This window comes from Pinus tabuliformis, chromosome 8, assembly GCF_031772625.1.
Source record: "Pinus tabuliformis cultivar Carrire ecotype Pingquan chromosome 8, CPIR1, whole genome shotgun sequence".
Lineage (NCBI taxonomy): Eukaryota > Viridiplantae > Streptophyta > Pinopsida > Pinales > Pinaceae > Pinus > Pinus tabuliformis.
The window spans coordinates 1,851,204,397-1,851,221,410 of NC_142294.1; the positions used below are offsets into that span (position 1 = coordinate 1,851,204,397).

The 17,014-nt window shown below is 39.1% G+C and overlaps 1 pseudogene; it reads right to left on the reverse strand.

The window, feature by feature from the left end:
- Window positions 1–13,776: 13,776 nt before the first annotated feature.
- Window positions 13,777–14,866, reverse strand: LOC149243656 (dolichyl-diphosphooligosaccharide--protein glycosyltransferase subunit 1A pseudogene; annotated as a pseudogene).
- Window positions 14,867–17,014: the final 2,148 nt, after the last annotated feature.

Genomic DNA, 17,014 nt, shown 5'->3' on the forward strand with positions numbered 1-17,014 from the left:
CTACTTTTGGCCTTCAATTTTCAAAGACTGTATTGAAGCAGTCAAACTTTGCATCCTTGTCAAATTTATACTCGGAAAATGTGCGCGCACATAGCTCCACTTTTTCCTATTATCACTGTCGGTCCATTTACGAAGTGGGGCATTGATTTTACTACTTGTAATCAGCCTTTAGTAGGGAATCACAAGTACATCATTGTGGTCATAAACTACTTTACGAAGCGCGCTGAGGCCATGCCTACTTTCAAAAATGATAGTGAGACAGTAGCCTTGTTTCTCTTCAACCAAGTTATTTCAGGATTTGGTATCCCAAGAGAGATTGTCACTGACCATGGCAGTGACTTCCAAAATCAACTGATGACCGAATTGGCTCTCAAGTTGGGCTTCCAGCAGGAGAATTCATCTCCATATTATCCTCAGGCCAATGGGTAGGTTGAAGCCATGAATAATTCCTTGAAGACCATCCTACAAAGAAAAATTGATAAAACTTGATCCAATTGGCACATCATGTTGTATCCGACACTTTGGGCATACTGAACCTCAGTTAAGACTGCCACTGGTTTTACTCCTTTTCAACTAGTTTAACGGTTGGAATCTATCTTCCCTATCGAATGTGAAATTCCATCCCTTAAGCTAGCAGTAGAACTTCTTCTAGAGACATCTAGTCTTGAAGAATGCTTACGTCGTGATGCAGCGATAATAAACGAAGCCCATAAGAAGAGATTTAAAACTCAATATGATAATAATGTTCGTCCTCGAGTTTTTTCTGAAGGTGACCTTGTCTTAGTCTATGACCAAGACAAAGACGCCCTGGGGGCAAGCAAGTTCATGTCTATGTGGTATGGTCCCTTTATAGTCAAGTATGTTTTGAAAAAATGGGTTTATGAATTAATTTACTTTGAAGGGAACACGCTGGTGGAGCCCAGAAATGGGCTCTACTTTAAGAAGTATTTTTCTTAGGCTTCGACCGAGCAATTGCTTGTTTGTATATATTGTATCTTTATACATATCTGTTTGGCGTTTTGTGATGTCAATATTTTTTTATCTGCTTTGGTAGGTATTGATGGATTATTCGATATATTTCAGATTCACGGTTGGTGCAAGTAGGCACACTTGGAATCATGCTTCCGCGGCTTGGGTGATTTATTATCCATCTGGCCAGTCGATGGTGTCGAGGGGAGTATGTATTGGCCTTGCTTCGAACAACATTGCTAAATATACTGTCATTATTAATTTACTATCTGAAGCAATACCTTATGGGATTGATTCGTTGGTAGTTTATCTAGACTCACAACTGGTGGTGTCACAGTTAAATAACACTTATCAGTTTCATGATCCTTATTTATATCGCCAATTTTTGAGAGTGAGAGTGTTGCAACAATCATTTATTTATATCACATATGTTCACATTCCATGATTTGAGAATTCATTAGCGAACTTTATTGTTAATCAAGCATTAGATTGGCACATTAATCATTCATCAAATTAAATAACATAAAAAAAACCGAATCTGTATATATATATATATATATATATATATATATATATATATATATATATATATATATATCATAAAATCACCTGTAAATATATGGAGTGTTAAAAAATAATATACAAAATTGGGATAGGATGCCCTCAAAATTTGGGCTTATGCCCATAATGATGTCCAGTCATACATAGATCTATCTATCGAGCTGGCTCAGGATGAGTGATTAAAAATTTAGCCACAGCGTTGGCTACATGTCGAAGTATCCGGACCTAGTCCTGTGGTATCCCTACCACACGACGTTGCATCTACTCAGGCAGATCCTCTACAGCTATCATAGGTACTTGGTGAGTTAGTATCACCATGTTTCTCTGAACAACATAAAGGACTCTCTTTGTCTCAGCTGTCATATCTTCGGCCCCTCTTTTGCAATGCCTGTGCCTCAGAAATCCATCAGGTCTCACTGGACTCGCATATAGAAAATGGTCATTATATTTTTTCAGTATTTCTTCTCATCAAAAATATTTTTTTTAAGTTCATTTCATATTAAAAAATCCATTTTTTTTTTTTTTTAAATCACAAAAACTTAAAAATTGTTACCTATGTCTCCCCATGCCACATTTGGTGGTAATACTAAGTCTGGATCTCCTCAGAAATCCATGGCAGCATATGGGTAGTCATCAACCACGATGATCTGTTGATCCCACCAGGTGAAAAACTCATCATCAAAGGTCATTTTGGGCACGTCACCACCCCCAAGGTGCTTCATCAAGTCCACCCATCTAGCCATTCGTGGATCTCTAGGGTTGCTGATGGACACTGATACTTTGGAACATAGCCCAGGTACCTTCTCAAATAAGAATGAACGCAAGATGGTTCCATATCCAAAATTCTTCGTTTTACCCTTTTGTATATAGGTCAATTGACTCTTCATGTTAATCAGAAGAGGCATGGACTAGTCAAATATTGTGGTAAGACATTCCATTGCTAGGCTCATAGATACTCGTGACGCCTGATGTAGGGAAGCTGACCCATTTACTCGTGCAATGGTAAATAGAAAAATCCTCAAGGATATACTTTCCACATGCTTAATTGGAATTTGACTCCCAATCTTCTTTGGATGTCCAAGACAATATATATGGACATAGTCTTCCACCGATAGACTACCTCCCATCTCGCTTGTCGAGTGCACAACCTCCCCTCTTCAGGAGAGACCGGTAATGAAATAGATATCCTCGACCTCAATCCATTGTGGCATATGGTCGATCATGAAAGTGTCGTCCTCAACGCACCAGTAGCGGATCAAAAGTTCTAGGAAGCATGTATTGGCTTTCATATTTGAAATTTTAAAGAATTTAATTAAGCCACAGCCTCTCAAAGCATCCAATTCATTTTGATCATTCATTACCTCATTATCTATGGTGGTATGCTCTCTTTCCCTCCAAGTGATAGTCAAGCTGCAAAAAATTGAAGTTTCAACCATTAATTTATATGTTAAAACTTTAACTCGCGTACACGCGGGTTCCCTTTAAACACAGTCGCATGTACGGTCGTTGTATACGTGGGTTACTAACATCCAACCCGTGTGTACGCAGATTTGAATTTTTGGGCATAGTTTCCCACAGTCAAAACTTTGAAAAAACTTTTAAAAACTATCATAAATCATTACAAGTAGGATTTGAGGATTACCTGGAGACTTTGGGGTGATTCGAACGGTCCAATTGTTCAGAGGAAAACATCCTTATTTTTTCTCCACAGCCTTTTGCTCCAAACATAAATGAAAAAATTTTGAGTCCAAAAGTCATTATGTAACTTTGAAATTCCAAAATATTTTTTCAAAGATTGATTTTTGTCTCATGGAATTTTTGACCTATGGGCTTGGATTGTTGAGAGTGGGTTGTTTTTACAAGAAATTTTGGAGACTTCTTCGAGATCTTGTTTCGGTCCCATGACCACTGACTCGTCGTGGCAAGTATCATTCTCTCACTGCCATTTAGGCTAGGGAAAACCATTTTCCACTGCATCTTGCATACTAGCCTCCATTCAGCAATACATTAGTCGTAGGGTCAATCGCATTATATCTTGGTCAGCTAACCGTTTTCACTCGCTGATTTTTTTAAAATCATGATGCAATGGTAGAGCCATCCTTTACATGAGCATCTTAGTTAGATCCTCGCTGACATTGGTTCCCATGCTGTTATACTGAGTAGGCTTGAGATTCCTCTTTAGTCCCGCCATGTGTTGAAGACACATTGTCCTTTCTTCCATGCTAATTTCTGGCGTTATACCCTAGAGGCGCCTTTGTGTTGACTTGTACTACTGCATTGCATTTTGATATTTTCACCTTTTGGCCTTGAGCTGGCTTCACTTTGACTCGTGTTTAAGCCACTTATTTGACCATGTCTTCTACAAAGTCCACCATGCAATCACTTAGTTTCTACAACTTGACGCATCCTTTTACCTGTGGAAAGAGCATCCCTTTGAGTGTCCTTGACTAGTTTCGCCTCCCTGCATTGAGCATAGGAATGTTCCCCTCCCAGGAACTAGATCATCTGTTTCTCTGACACTCATTCTTTCCACTGTACTATAGCATTCTTTTATTCTTTTTCCAGCTTAAAGAAAAAGAAAAAGAAATTATATATTTCAAAAAGAGTGGGAACGGGACGACATTTCCATATTTTGTTGGTAGCTAGAGTCAGTCATGTCGCCCTCAAACAAAGCACTCAAAAGAAAGTCTCTCCTCCATTGGGGTGGGATTTTGTTTGACTTAGGAGTGCCTTAACCTTGTTATGGAGTAAGTACTCCTCTGATTGGTTACCTCTTCCAATCATATGGAGAGTTTTCTTATGCCTCTCGCATGACAAACTTATACAGAGATATCATATGCTGCCATATAGTCATCATTGAGTTGTGCTTTTGTTTAAGGGAAGTAAACCTGAGTCGGGCTCTCTACGGTGTCTCTTGGCCTATTTTTTAGTCGGCCATCCCTGGTTGTCAGTGTCATGTTTTTCATCACATCAGTTATATTGGTCCTTTGCTTGTGCTAGTTTGAGAAGGTCTCCATTGAATTCTTGCTAGCGGGTCTTGTCCTTATCAACCACGAAAAATTTCTCTGAGGGCAGATCTACAGCCACACCCTGACCCTGTTCTCATTATTGATAGGTCACCTTGTGCTTAGCATCGATCAGTATCATGGGTATTTGACTGAGTGGTTTCCCTTGTGTTCAACATCAACGTTCATTATCACACACTAGGATTCATGCAGTGCCTTGGTTTCCATTTGATCCTATCGGTGGATTCCTCATCTCTATGTCAGCTTTCATTATTGGTTGGTTCAAAGGGTTTCTATCGTGTGTTAGTTACATCTTGTGTACGCCGAAAACGTGCTTCAGTTAGGTTACTACATCTTTTTTGTTTGATTCCTTCCACATTATTGGCCTATGGGTTACACTCGCGCTAGATTGATGAAGGATGCTTTAACACCTCCCTTCTAGCAGATCTTTTCCTATCGACTACAACTCATTTTCTCTTGGGAAAAGATCTAGATTCCATTTGGTAGTACCTTGGGGTTTGCTATCATTAGTGGTAGATTCCTTCGCTATTGACAGTGGGAAAGCATCATTGTCTCCTAATTGATAGATTCTTTCAAGTGTTTGACTTCAGCTCATTCATTCGCACTTGTTAGATTATACTGGATACCTTGACTCTCATTATCATTATCGGTGAGTAGTATTGAATTTGTTAATGGTATAAATCAATGACCGCTAATCAAATGATTTCTCACGTGGTCGACCTTAGATAATTCATTCCCATGGTGTATAAATGTACTGCGGTGGTCAGTGAAGACCTCAGATTGCATCAGCATGTTTTGGTTCACTTGTCAGTTGCTCCTGTTGCTGCTAGTTGACACCATCCACCTTATATGATGCAGTTCTTCACAGCGACATCTGATATTCTGGCATCCAAGTTGTGATGTAGTATCGTTTTATTCCATCATGTTCATTTGGTACTATTGGGATTAGTTTTTGACATCAGTGATCAGCTTCATCCTTTAGCATCATTGATCGTCTTCTTACATGTGATATTCAGACATATACTTCTTCGATCATGATCAAATGATGCATTATGTACTTTCAGTTTCTTTATACTCATATACATATTGGATCCGCTTGTACTTGATATGCAAACATGCTTTACTTTATCTGAGCATGTGTATGCCCACCTCAGATAGAAGTTTATTTCTGATCTCTTTTGATGGCTTCGTAGGTTGAATTCTGGTGAAGTCCTTCTCAATATCAGCATGATTCTTTCCATACACATAATTCATTTCGGCCATCATGTACCCCTTTTGACCTCATATATTAGGGGGCATCTGTTATAGCACCATTTACCACTCTTGGTATATATGATTCTTTGTTTATGGCCTAGGGAAATGCCTCCTTCCAGATTTGAACTAAATATATAAAAAACAGTGTTTTATTCCCCATACGCTACTTTTTCCTCAGTTAAAAGTGTGTACACACAGGTCAGTCAATACCCAACCCACATATATGTATTAAAACACTTAAAAAATTAATTTTCCTTAATTTTGGGAGAAGTTCATGGGTTTTACCTATTGATTACCTCCTATTTCCTGTGGCCCAACTGTTTCCCAACTAAAAAACTAATTGGGAGAGGTATAAATAGACCTCTATGGGGAGGCCTTAAGGAGGAGAAGAAATAGAGTTATTATACTGATATTATCCCTGACTGAGTCTGATGAATCCTTGTGTCTCATGCACTTCCCCAAGCTTCAGGAAACCCTCTTTCCTTGATTATAGATATCCTTCCCTTTGCTTGAGATATCATGGTGTTGGTTATTCAAGAAGATTGTTGAAGGCTAGGATTGGATGAATCTGGAGGATGGTTCCACTTGGAGCCAGATAAAGACTTAGGTGAATTCTCTCCATGTTATTTATAGCTTACTTCAATAAAAAAAATAATTTCTTGTTTCCGAAATTAACTATGTCTATGCATCAAATTATGTTTTAATTCATATATGAATGTCATTTTGATGTATGATCAATCATTTTTTATATGATATAAATTCAATTTCATGAATATGCTTTACTTCTATATTGCTATGTATGTTCGAATTGAATGATTTTCAGGTTTGAAGAACATCGGGAGTTGCAGAGGGTCTAAACCCTGCGGGACCTACTCGAACGAAGGAAATCTAGGTACGGTCTCTCTTACGTAGTTTGATAATATAAGAATCTTGCCTGAGCTATTTGAGTATTTCTTGTTGTAGTTTGCTTCTGCTCTGTTGGGGTTCTAACCCAAAGCCCTAGGTTGCTTTTACCCGAAATAGGTCAGAGGTTCGAAACCCCCGCCCGACCGTCCGTTGTTGGTGATGGTAACATTGTGTATGGTATATATTATATGTTCGGTGGTGATATATGACTATTGTTCGAACTATATGATATGAATACATCCAAAGGTCTGGAGGTCATGGGGTTGACCCCGACCGTTTGGCCTTTTTATAGTCACTAACGTGATACACCATAAATAGAACACAATCCCAAATCTTAACAAGACCTGTGGTAGCTCATCCGGTGAGCTGGTTTTGGTGAAGACTTAGTCATTTCGGGAGGTCAAGGGTTCAATCCTCCTTGATCCCCAAAAGTTTGGAAATAAGGCCACATTGGGCAAAATCTGGGCTGCCATATGTTAGCACCAGATTGGCCCATATCAACCAATCACATTGTGACACATCACCTCCTCTGCTGACATCATCCAGAACAGGTGGTGTATTCCCAGGATGACACGTGTCCTGCTATCATCATCATGTTTATCGTTGACCATTGACCATTGACTGTTGGCCTTTGACATTTTGACTTTTTGGCTTTTTGCCCTAATTTACCAAAAGCTTTGATTGGCTTTAACTTCTTCATCCCAACTCGATTTTATGCGCCATTTGCACTGTTGGAATCATATCAACGAGCACTTGGGCTTGATCCTACTTTCATCTGCATTTGAATACTTTGATTTGGAGGCAAAACTGGATCCATTTTGGATCACTCCTCCCCACTAGAAGTTTTTGGACCACCAAAAGTTGGTTTTAGCTGTCAAGTAAGTGAGAATAAATTTCCTTCACTTTTCCAATCTCTATTCATCATTATTTACTCAGATTTGTACCTTTGACTCCAAATTGAAGATACTCAACATTTCCCCATCACAAATTACTTATCCTCATGTCAAGAACTGTTTCCTCCTATAGCTCATTGAGATACTCGGGAAAAACATCTTCAATGAAAGGTAACTAACTTTGCTCTTCGGGATCTTCAATCAATGAAAGCTCATACAATCACAAGTTTTCAATATTTACGAAGGAATAGATCTGCATATAAGTTGGTTTATCCGAATTCGATCCTAAACACTCTCTAAGTTTTCATAAACCTATTCAAATTATGCCAAATAGATTCAAGTATTAGAAAGATCAAGCTATTAGAAGGAATCCTCGTGACAGTTGCAATTGTGATTAGTGCGGAGCAACGAGGACCCTTAGTCGAGCATGCAAACCGTTGGCCCATGGTAATGCGCACTGGCGCAAATTGGCAAAACCAGAGGCTAATTCAAGAAACGTGGGTGGTTTGTGATACACGATTAGTGCTAATCGCGTATCGCAGGGTGACCCCCTCAGTGAAGGAAAGCCCCAAAAGTTCCCGGACCCGAAATGGCTATGAAATGCGGAAAAGTAATAAATTTGGTTTCGTGGATTCCACAAAACTAGTAGGATGTCAGAAGGCATCGAGGTGGTAAGCAGTTTAGACCAAGTCCTACCCGATGCCACACACTGAGTGACATACGCCTGGCAGAAGAGAGAGAAAACCACTCACATTGGACGAGTAAACGTCATGCTACTTACCTGCCCGATATGAACGATGACCGTAGGATCTGGGGGGCCCAGATCAACGGTGGAGGCACGTCCCGATAAATGACCAGATTTGACAAGGTTGTAAAGCAAGATTACATGGGATTTGAAGTCCGACATGGACGATGAGTTGGCAGAAGATTCGTGTTTCACGGGCATCTTGGAGCAAACAGAAATAATGGTCATTCAAATGTGTCCAAGGAACCTGACACACTCAACCATTGCAGAATAGGTGGTCACCTCCTTGTGAAGCGTTACACAGTGATGATGACGCAGAACAGGGGAGTTCGAATGGACAGAGGAAGGAAAACCTGAGCGTTGGGAAGTGGAAATGAACCGCCAAAAAGCAGACCGACTTTAAAGCCATGAACTGACAGAAGAAGAGGCCAGACAGAGCCAGAGAGAGTTAGAGAGTCTGTGCACTCTAGAGAAAGATTGAGAAGTTCAAGCAATCTCCTCGGCCTAGGCCTGTCATGTATGAGTTTCAGATTGGGCTCATACTACTGTGACCAGTAGAGGTCAAGTACCAGCAAGGAGAGTCTGTGTACTCAAATCCTACTGATTCATATCTGTTGAGTCAGACTCAAATTGAGCTCACTGTTGTAAATAAACTTTTCTTTGAAAACATAATAGAGAGGCCACCATTGAAAGCTAGACCAGGAGATGTAACCCAGGAGTATTGGTTGAAATCCTTATTAAACTTGTTGTATTACATGTTTTCCTGTTATGTTTTCTCTAACTACCTGAGTGTCTATGTATTTTGCAATCTTATCGATCCATTGCATAAAGTAACATAGGCGCATCCATGCACATGAGTCTATAATACCTTTAATTCTTTGTCCTGGATAAATTCTATATCAAGTGGTATCGGAGCTCAAGTTTACTAAGGTTAGACAAGCTTGTGCTGGATTTATTTGTTGAATGCTAACTAGATGAAAGCTTAAACTAGGAGAAAGAGAGTTGGTTGAAACTAACCCTGAAATTGGAAGAGTCTATCCTAAGAGGAAAATCTCAGAAGAAACTCCCTTGGAATTAGACCCTCAGTTCATGGATAGTTTCATGACCATGAGAGCCATGGTAGAGGAAATGTATAAAGAATTTAAGAAAGGTAGCGAGGAAGATTCATCAAAATTCAAACAAGATAAAGGAGCAGAAGAATCTTTCCTCCATGACCACTCTAAAGGAAAAGGGAAGGAAGAAAAACTTCCCACACCTCCTAGTAGCCTTGAAAACAAAAAGAAGGAATATTTGATTAAATTAGATGTTAAATTTGATTTACCGATATATGATGGAGAGTTGAATGCAGAGAAGCCGAATAATTGGATTAGATAGATTGATGTTTATTGCAGAGTGTAGAGCATCGATTCGGACAATAGCAAGATTCAGCTAGCTAGCCTACGCCTTGGAGGCAATGCCTTGGTATGGTGGGAAGGCAGGACACAAGCTGACCTGAAGAAGCATGGTAAAAGTTTTTCTGTCTACAGTGAATTTGTTTCTGCAATTAAAAGACAGTTCTATCCACTAGCTTATATGCAGCAAGCTTCGATGAGTTAGCAAACTCTTCGACAATTAAAAGGGAAAAATGTACAAAGTTACACTCAATAATTTAGGAAAAGAGCTTTGATTCTAGGAATTTCTTTAGACTCACCTGAAACTCTATTGAAGTATATAGGGGGTCTACACAGCTACTTAAGGCACACAATTCTCATGTTTAATCCCACTAGCATAGATGAAGTATCTGTTCAAGCAACAAATCTAGAGGCTAGAGACAAGAATGTGAACCCAGAAGTTTGGGGATCATCAAAACCCACTGCAAGTAAGAATAAGGAGAAAAGAAAACTAAAATGGAAAGAGAGGAAGACAAATACTGTACAAAAGACCAAATCTTCATGCACTCACTATAAGGAGGATGGGCATGATGATGAACATTGCTGGATTCTGCATCCGAAGCTGAAACCCAAGAAGTTCAAGGGCAAGAAGAAGAAGGCTGATGCAACTATTCAAAAAGATTTGGGGTCAGAATCAGGAGATGAAACAACAATTGCAGCCACTGGTATAAAAGGTAAAAATTCTGAAGCATCTACTAGTAATTCTACACAATCTACTGATAATGAAGAAAATGAGAGGAAAAGACATGAGTTGTTTCATATTAGAGTTGCTTTCAAGCATCAAAAGATTGATACTTTGTTTGATAGTGGCTCACAAGTAAATTTAATTTCTGAAGCAATTGAAAAGAAGTTGGGATTACTAACCACACCTCAGAAAAATCCATATCCATTATGTTGGTTATGTGATAAAGCATAGCTACAAGTGACTAGACAATGTAAACTTAGGTTTCCTTTTGGGTCAGCATTTCTAGATGAGGTTGAGTTAGATATTGTTCCCTTGGATATATGTGGAATTGTTTTAGGAAGTCCTTACTTGTATGATAGGAAAGCTATTTTCTATAGAGTTGAAAACAAGTATCAACTTGTTAAATATGGAATTGAATATATTGTAAGAGCTCACAAACTCAAGAATAATTATACTCTCGCCCACGGGGCTTTGGATTGACGGTGAATTGGTGCGCTGTTAAGGCACTCCTTGCTATAGGTCACCGGTTCAAATCCCCCGTGGGTGCTTAGGTTAGTCTAATAGATAAAAAAAGAAAAGAATAATTATACTCTCGTAAACTCAAGGCAGATGAAAAGAATTTTAAATTTGTGCAATTTTTTTTTAATGATGGCTGTAAAGGGAAAAAACCTGATAAAACCAATGTATTTGAGGGTTGTAATGCTAAACAACAAGCTAATTTAGAGAAAGTTGTTTCAGAATATGATATACTATTTCAAGAACCTAAAGGTCTGCCACCCAAAAAGGAAATAGTACATGATATTAATTTGCAGCAAGATGCCCCATTGCCTAACATCAGAATGTACAGGTTGTCCACTTTAGAGAATGCAGAAATCAAGAAGCAGGTACGGGAGTTGCTCAAGAAAGGGTTCATAAGACCTAGCAAAGATGGCTCATGGAGAATGTGCATTGATTACCGAGAACTAAATAAGATAACGATAAAAAATCGGTATCCCCTTCCTCACATAGATGATCTATTCGATCAGTTGAAAGAAGCTGTTTATTTTTCCAAGTTGGACTTGCATAGTGGCTATCATCAGGTCAGAGTTGTAGAGAAAGATGCATGGAAGACTCCTTTTAAAACGAAGCAGGGATTGTATGAATTGTTGGTTATGCCTTTTGGCTTAACTAATGCTCCTGCTACTTTCATGAGAATAATGAATGATGTACTCAGACCTTTTATTGATGATTGTGTCATTGTATATTTGGATGACATTCTTATATTCAGTAAAACATGGGAAGAACATTTAAAGCATGTCAAGCAGACTCTAGATGTTTTGAAGAAAGAGAATATTTATGTTAATCTCTCAAAATGTGAATTTGGAAAAACATCTTTGAATTATTTGGGCCATATTGTAGGGGGTGGTGAATTGAAGATAGATCCCTCTAAGGTTGCAGTCATTGTAAACTGGCCTAAACCCAAATCTGATATAGAAGTTAGAAGCTTCTTAGGAGCAGCACAGTATTGGAGAAAGTTTATTTCTAACTTTTCCTTGATTGCAACTCCCTTATATGCTTTAATAGGATTGAACAAGGTGTTTTAGTGGGGAGGAAAACCGTAGAAAGCCTTCGACACCTTGAAAGAAAAGATTAGTATAGCACCAGTACTAGCACTGTCCGATATTCAAAGACCATTTGAGATTGAAACGGATGCCAGTGACTATACCATGGGAGCAGTGTTGATGCAGCACAGTAAACCCATATGCTATCTGTTATCACAAAATCGTGTACTAAGGGCTGCTACTTAGCAAGATCTCATGCAACTATTTCAAACCAGGCTTTAGACTAAGGCTTAGCCTCCTTAGTCAGAGAGGGCTCTCTCACAGATTTTTGATAGGAATTATTAATAGGAAAAGATGGCTAACTCTTCAAATAGTTTATGAAAATAAGCTGGTTGGAACAACAAAATAACATTTCTTCCATTGGGCTCATGGAGTCAAACACCTCTGCAGTAAACTATTAACTACTTAATCATGGAAGCCAAGGCATATAATGTTTAACACTCAGAACATTTCTCAAAAGGAACCTCAACTCATAAATATGCACAGGAAGTCTGAGCACTAGGTGAATTCAGAGTGATTGCATATTTAGTGAGCTGTAAAACATAAAAGGATAAAGACAAAGCCACATATATTCTGAGCATTGAACACGAGATGAATCTTGGGAAGAAAAAGTAATCTTTCTATTACTGTCAAAAGTCTTTTACATAAGCTGATATAAGAACTCTGTTTTTTTTCATAAATCTCCAACCTCTATTACATCCTAATCTGATCCATTTATAGGAATACATTCTTCCCTCTCTAGAGTGAGCTCAAAGGCTCTATTAACTACTCCTATATGCTATTTAACTAATTCATTAATTACAAAAGTGCTGAGCTGTAATTACACAAAGTCCTAATCAAACTAAAACACTAATTTCATTCTCCTCGTAACATGATTCTTCTTGGATCCTTGACAGCTGTCCTCCTTCAGTTAGGCTGAGATGGCTGAACTAAAGATGCAATAAACCAGCTAACCTTGGATGCTTGGAAGCGCTGATGGCTCATTAATTGACCAAAAGATGTGCTCTGTTTTTACGGTCTCTGTCTCTCAACATTCTCCGAAAATGTAGCAGCATGTTCCCAAATCTTTAATAACTCAAAGTATTGAACGCTGCTACCAAATACCATGTCTCCAGATGTGCTCTAGGCTGTATTGATGTACAGGTGTCTCTCTACTAACATTCCTGGTCAAACTGTTTATTCTGCATTGAAAACATCACCTACAGCAGTTTCGTAGCGCGCTACGAAACTGCTGTGTGATTTAAAAAACACAGTCTTCCTCTAAACTTCTCACAAAATTGAATAGCTGCTGTTGCCATTCTTCAGTTTCACCTTTGCTATGCTGAGATTCATAATCACATTCCCTGTAACATGAACCTCCAACAGATGGACCAACTGCACATAAATCTTTTCGAGCTTCTGATTTGCTTTGGTCTGAACTCTTAGAATTCCAAATGCGTGCTTTCCCAGAAAACTCAATTACCCATATCTTCTTGGAAATGACAGTCTCCCATTGAAAGTAACAAGAATAAATTTAGAATACATGAACTCGAGAACATAAAGTGATATCCAAGAAAAATTAATGTACATAAAGCCTGATGCTTTAGCCAGATGATACAACAAGCTTTTCCAATTTTTCAATATTTCACTGGTTGCCCCACTCATTTACCTCTTGTTTCAAAACAATAAGCTTCTGCTCATGAGAAGATATGCGACTGTCAATCTCCTTACTTGGTAGCTTCTTCAGCTGCTTGGAAGAGAAAATATTGTAGAGGTAAGTCGTAGCCTATTGTAAAAGTGGCTTGCCAGCCTCCAAACATAGGATATCGAGGTTCAATTTCCAGTTCTGTTTTTCTAGAGTCGGCATTCAAATGTGAGGTAGAAATATTCCCAATTTCATCTTGGTAATAAACCGAATGTGCTCGAGGTGGCAGTCTTGCCACTAGACTCTTAAAAGATGATGCACCTCTAGCATTGGGTCTTGCTTGGTATTCAATCCTTGGAAAGCCACCTTTGATTCGAGCACCACCATGAAAAAGGTGATAATTTTCAATTATCTGAACATTTCCCCAATGTGAAATTTCTATTTCTCGCACCAGCTCCTTGACAACTGCAAATGGTTGGTTATCTTCAAAGTGAACAATAAAGGGTGAAAATGAAAATGCAGCAAGATTCTCATATGGACCATATTTAAGTTCTGTATCCACCAATTTTGTGGGATCAACTTTGGAATATGATTCTATTCTAGGGCTTGGGGTCTTGATGGTTGTAGTTTGCGCTTTAACTAGATAAGGCGAAAGAAAGTAAGCACTGTCACGATAAAGAACAAGCTGAGTTTGTGCCTGAGAGATCTCTTCAGGGAAAGGCTTCACTGAATGTGTGAAGACTGAAAGCACTTCTATAGTTACAGTGTCACCCTTTTTTAGTGCCTTCACCAAAGAGATTGAAAATAAAACTATACCACCAGGTGCATCCTCTGATTGAGAAGGGCTTACTATAAGTGGAACAGAAACCTTATTTTTACCCTTTCCTTCAAGGGCAGCTGCTTTCAGATACGCCAGATTTTCAACCTGGTCAGGAGGAAAGGCAAGAAGAACTTCTGAAGTCGTACCCAAACCAGTATTTTCAACCTTCAAGGATGTAACAACCTGTACAATGTGTGATGTCAAGTCAATCCGGCGATCCACCTTTAGGAGCACCAATTCCGATGACGGTGCCGCCAGACATAGATGGCATATTGTCAAGAGCGCTACACATGCAAACACTGAATGCTTGAGATTTGACGGGATCACTCCACGAATCGCCATTGCCATTGCCACTGCTTGAAATTTCTGTTCGAGAACTTCTGTGGGTTTGTTGTAGATTAAAGGAACAACCCTGGCACCCCCCGATTCTACGAATTTGACATAAGAAGCCGCGATGTATGAGGCATTAGATGCCGTGCTGAGCTTTTCACGAGCTCCATTCCTTTCGGCTTTGGCATCTTCTGAATTATGGCATCATCTTATGAAGGCAGACGGATACGCAGAGACTGTTCTGCATTAAGGACATGAATAAAAAGACTAAGACACACAAGTAGTACAGTCATGGCCATAGCCATCGCTTCTCGGCTTCTGCCAACAATATCAATCTCCTCTGATTCTGAAATGAATTTAACATTTCTCATATTGCCATGCACTGTGTTACGCAAACCAGGGTGATCAATCGGAAGTCGGCAAAAATAGCCACAAGAATGACATCTTGTCTCACAATAATGTACAGCATCTTCATTAGTTGTATGAACATGGGGTCCTTCATGGCTCCTCTTGAAAGCTGGTACTGGGACACAACAATCCTTTCGTATAGCTGAGTAACTATTTCAAATGTAAAGCCAGAAAGGTCATTCCACAAGTCATCAATTGCGCCCTCCGTCCCCAATATAACAGGTATTCAATCATGAAGCCACGCCAACGCCTTAGAGGAACGTGTAGTCAAAAGAGTAAATGTAAAGAATACTCCTCCTTCAAAATCTTGCCATGTGTCATAAAGAGCTGCAAAGACAAGGGGCTTTTTATCTTGAAAATGTATATAGAATAGATGCTTCTTCGCTTCATCTTTTTTTTCAATCGTAAAAACCTTCAATTGGCACAAGGCAACGACAACTTGGAATAAGTCGACGAAAAGAAGCCTTCTCATAAACCGATTCTGATCGAGCGTTGGTTTCAAAAAGGACCACGATTTTGAGACTTGGGTATGAAACAGAGTTTTGATGGACCTCCGTTAGTGATCATGAGAACCTGCCACAACAGCTGTGAGCACAAAGTAAAACTACCAGTGGAATGTTCCTCTTCAAAGCATATGCAGACAACGGCAAGGCTGCAAGGAATAATACAGGTCCCATGATCTCCTCAGTAAGAAGTGACAATATAATCAGAAATCCCATAATCTATAGCCCCAGCGTTTGCCAGAAACAATGAAGTGACAACAATGAGAATATGCATATTGCAAACGAACCATATCATCCTCTTCCTTCAATGGAGTACAGGCCCACATATAACAGTTTGATAAACCTCGTTTCCTGCAGTGTTTCCATCAATTCACCTTAAATATCTGTCATTTCCCAATTTCGCAGCGCAGCCAGTGCAAGGTCAGTGTTTTCGCTACGAAATCACTAAAACAGATGGCGCTGCGAAACTGCTAACGGATTTATGCGCTGCGAAAACACCCTGTCTTTAAGCTAGGCTAAAATTTTTTTACAACAGACTTTTCAGTGATAACAGCGGCTCCACTTGGGATAGTGTGCCCTTGTGGTGCACTAAGAACCTGCAGTTCCAGTGCCTCATAGAATTTATTTGACAAACAGAAATTTGCTTGACCAGCATGACTGTAGGAGAATGAAAGCTACATCTACTGAAAAATGCTCAGTTGACCTTGAGCTTATTTGCATTTACCTATACCTACCTACCCTATCAGCTGCAAGCTCCACTTGTAGCTCAAGCAACATGATATTTCCAATGTAGCCAATCATTTATCTTATCTGACATTTGAGTCCTTTGGCTGTGCTTGAAACAAAAATAAATCAGATACTGAAGTAACCGAGGCAGCATGAGGTGTAACTGTTCTTCAACATGAAAATATAACTGGAAGCCGCCTGAACAGTAAATCCTTTCCATGTATTCAGCTATAGGGTCAAAAAACACATGGTTAGTTTGCTGATTCTCAAAACTTTCTGTATCTTTAGGCAACTTATCTTCAGCCACACCAAATTTATTTGATATGCTATCCAACTGCCTTTTTGAATGATGCTCACAAACAATGTAATTTTTCTCACTACTATGATCATTATTTGAAGTAAGCTGCTGCAAGGAATTACAAAATTGAGCAAGCTTTTCCTCTGCCTGAGGGTCATAGAAAATTTCCTCCAATATTTCTTCTTGCTGAGTGCAATCAATTTCATCTCCATCATGATCTGAAACCTGACAAATC